The sequence below is a fragment of the Cupressus sempervirens genome, chromosome 1, assembly GCF_028749045.1.
Source record: "Cupressus sempervirens isolate cs-2001-9-10 chromosome 1, ASM2874904v1, whole genome shotgun sequence".
Lineage (NCBI taxonomy): Eukaryota > Viridiplantae > Streptophyta > Pinopsida > Cupressales > Cupressaceae > Cupressus > Cupressus sempervirens.
The window spans coordinates 310346923-310351357 of record NC_143118.1 but is presented as its reverse complement, the minus strand read 5'-3'; positions in this window follow the sequence as shown (position 1 = coordinate 310351357).

Here is a 4435-nt window from a genome sequence, read left to right as displayed (position 1 = left end):
GGGGGTCATAGGTTAATCTATGGCCCCCTTCGACTCATAAAAATGATTCTAATATGTCTCTATGTGTCCTAGGACCCCTAGGGGCATATATATATAATTTATAGATTATAATACTAATAAGATAATGTATTAATAACATATCTCGTAATATATATATATATATATATATATATATATATATATATATATATATATATTATAATATATTTTTGCATAGTAATATAAGTGAAATAATTTATAAATTATAAACTATTAGCCCACAAACTTGGTTTTCCCTTCAACATGTCCCTGGGGGCATATCGGATATCCAATTTTAATGGCACCAATTTCCAACATATTCCCTGTCCCTGTAGACCCAACAACATCATTTTTTAGTTTTATGAGTTTTACAAAAAGTTTCATTTTGGGGCCCAACCAATCGAAAAAGTTCAAAAATATAACCCTAAGTGTCTGATATTGTCATCTGAATGGGGAGTAGCAGTCGTTGAAAGGCTAAACACAAAAGGAAGATATCCAATGAAGACATTGCAACATATAGGGAAATGGACAAAATAGAACACTGAAGAAAAAGACAAGGTTTGCTAAATATCAGTCAAGTTGATGATGAATTAGTCGAAGGTGAAATCATAGAGTCAGATAATGAATATTTATAGTTGGGGAATGAAAATGTACCTATTGAAAATGATAATGTCAAAATTGAAAAAGTAGAGAATAAAAATTAGGAAAACGAAATGCTACCAAGTCATAATCCAATTTGCATAATTGACCATGTCGAACATGAAAATGCACAGGAACCTAACGCATAAGAACCTTACATATCTCCTAATTATAATTGACATGAAGGTTCTAAAACACCAAAATGGCTAATTGAAATTGATAAAATGATTATTGCTTGTTTGGAAGGGAAAAAATTAGAAAGAGCCATTCGGCTGTGGGTTTCAAGACTATATAAGATATTTTTCAGCAAGAAGACAATGGTAGAGCAATGTCAAATTTTTATGCACTTATTAAAGATGCAAAAGATGAGACCTATGCTTTCCAAATTGAAGATTCGTGTCAATAAAAATTTGGAAAGAAATATCATTATTGTGAAGAATCTTTTCAGTGCTCTCAATAGCATTGGAAAAAATAGTAGGAAGAAGGATAACAGAGTTGCTCGAAGGGTTATTACAACCTCTTTGGTAAGTCATCATTTGAGAAAGGGTAGATATATGTGACAAACTTGTATTGATTTGAATTTAAATCGTACTACTTTGAGAAGAGCACTTAATCGACGAGAGAAAATTGATGATCCTCTTCAAAATGAAACATGGGCATTTGGTGTGAGACTTCCATGTTTTGATAAGAAGCTATCCGATGATGTGAAGAAAAAAATTACACAATTTTGGCACTCTAACTCACGAGTATCACCCAATGCTAAAGACGTGTTAAAGTTGAGAACTGGCATCAGAGACCACACACCACATCCTAAACACTATTTGGAGGTAAGTCAAACTATGTTGTTCAAACAATTTAGAGAGAGTCATCCAAGTCTTTATATATCACAAAGAGATTTTGAATCTTTGAAGCCATTTTATTGTGTGCCACTCAAAATTCGAAATACATGTTGTTGGAAATATCATGTTGAGTTTTCTATTCACTATGAACTATTACACTCCATCCGTTCTACTTTGCATAGTAAAAAAATGTTGGAGGATTGTGGTGCTAGTGGGCTTCCAAAATCATCAAGAGACTTGCTAGATCAAGTTTTATGTCGTAGAGTTGATAGCTCTTTCTTTTATAGAAATGCTTGCTTAAATGAGAAGTGTTCAGAATGTGGTGGCTTATCCAAGTTTGACACATGTTCCCATGAGGGGTGCGATCAAGATCTTGGAAAGATAATAATGAAAGAAAAGGTATATGAAATGGTGAAATACACATTGAAGAGTGGAGGTGAGAACTCTAGATGTGAATTGGTTGGAAAAGATATTAGTGTGGCTAGTTTTATTTCAGATTTCAAGGAAATTTTTTTTTACAAGTATGCAAGACATAGTCACAGGTCTCAGTGGTTGGATGAACAATTTAGAATGTGCAAGGAGACTCTTCCCATTGGCACTATTATATTTGTTATTGATTTTGCTGAGAACTACACATTGCAACCTCAAAATGAGACATAATTTCAATATTAGAACTCTATGGATAGACATATCATTTGGTTAGATAACTATACAGGTCAATTCAAGAATGCTTGCATATTTTATTGGTTGTGTAGGATGCATGTAGAGAGAGGGGTGCCTCATATTTGGATTTTAATTGAGTCTGGCCATGGAAAAGGGGAACATGATGGAGCAAGGGCATGTGTGAAGAGAGCTCTAGTTAAGGAGCAACTAAAGATTTCAACAACAAAGCTTCTTGATGCTCGTAGCTTTGTTGATTGCTGTAGTTTAGCATTGTCATAGGGGGGGACTCTTGATTTAGTGGTACGCAGGTTTTTTTGGTTGGTTGAGGAAGGGTCCATAGCTGTTAAATCAGATTGTGCTATAGTGAGAGACTCATAAAAAATGCATTCATTCTAGAGCTCTGATTCTAGTACATGGACCATTTGGACACGATAGCTAGCTTTCTTTTGTCCTAGTTGTTTTCAGTGTGATTGGGATCATTGTGAGTCAAGTGAGTGGGTGGACACATGGGCTCCACATTATCTTACTCCATTATCTATCATACCCTCTATAAAAAATGATGACATGGAAAGTTCACTTGAGCATAACCATCTATCAAATCTACTTCAGCCAAAACATGTCTTTGCATTGGTTGCACCATAGGGGAATGATGATAAATCTGATTATTGGTTAGCACGTTGTGTAAGAGGTAAAAAAAAACTTGTACAACTAATCACATATGATGATGGATTCACATATCCTACTGGTTCAGTGGTTGTCGCTGAAACATAGCTGTGGACATACATGCTTAGAAGGAATGGAATTCCTGCATTCGAATACTATCAGAAGCACAAAATAATTCTCATATATTCGCATCTTATTATAGCAACAAATGTAAAGTTGTTGAAGCATCAAGGAAGACTAAAAGTAAAAGAACTTTTTACTATTGCTAATGCTGATCATGAAGCCCTGTTGGAGACCCTAAAATAGAGAGAGGGCCCTATTGGAACACTCAACTAGGTATATTTACTTCTTATGTTATTTTCTTCATAATGATTCAATGAACTGATGATTATCTTGTTTAATACAACAAGTTACTAATTTTTTTATGATATTGGAATGTAGGTACATCATGAAGAGTTGGGGGGGGGGGGGGGGGGGTGTGGTATTGGGGAGAATTCCTAAGATTTATGATGTAAAATGTGAACCATTTTTTATATATGGTTTTTGTAATAATGAAAAAGACAGGTTAAATTAGTTACACATTCTAATTTGTATCTTGGTAGGTTCTTTGTAAGGAATTATAAGAGGAAGATATTGAACAAGTTCTTGCAAATCATATTTGCATGTGATGCAAGGCTATAAGGACAATTTTAAGAGCATTTATAACTATATGAAAGATAATTGCTTGCAGATATCTTATTACAAGTTTGGCTTTTTCCTTATTTGACATAAGCTGACATTATGATTATTAAAACTATTTTAATCAAACTAATCAAATAAGAAAAATATAGAAAGTACGGATGAACAATTAGAATACTTGATTTCTTCCATTTTGCAAACAATCATGGCATTTGAAAGCATAAAGAGTCATAATATTGTATAATGTTTTGAAAGACTTTCATATTAAAAAGTGTTAAAGGACCATGAGATTTGAATTTTAGTAATTTTTAAGTTTGCATAGGGTAAGTGAGTCATTAGATAGGTCCTAATAAGGTCTCATAATTATCTCAAGTCGTTTCATAAGTTGTAACACTCAATAAGTCACTTAAAATTTAGCTTATTGCTTTAGAAAATTCAAATCTTGAATGTAACGACTACATGAGCATTTTGGAGGGAAACTCCATAGTTTAAATTTTATGAAAGAATAGGAAGTGAAACCAATTGGAGGTGGTTGAGGGGGTTATTAAGCATCCCTTGAAACTTATAAATAGTATTTGTACAAATTGTAAGGGCGGTATGTACAGACTGATTCATAATTTTGAATAACAAAGCTTGGATTTTAATAGCAATTTGAAGGTTCTTTGGAGTTTCTGAGTTCTTTATGATATTCTAATGCATTGAGGCATCTTCTAAGATCTATAAGGAAGTTTAGGACCAAGTTATGATTTCATTTTTGAAGGGTTATTCATCTAACTTGCTGATTGTTGGCTGTAGCAGTCCTTTTCATAAGCATTTTGACAATTTTTTCATCTAATCATGGTCATTCCATGAAATGCTTACTTGATTCTTCATGGAATTCCATTTTCCTAACATCTATAACATCTTCTAACCCTGAAATGATCAACTAACTAGAA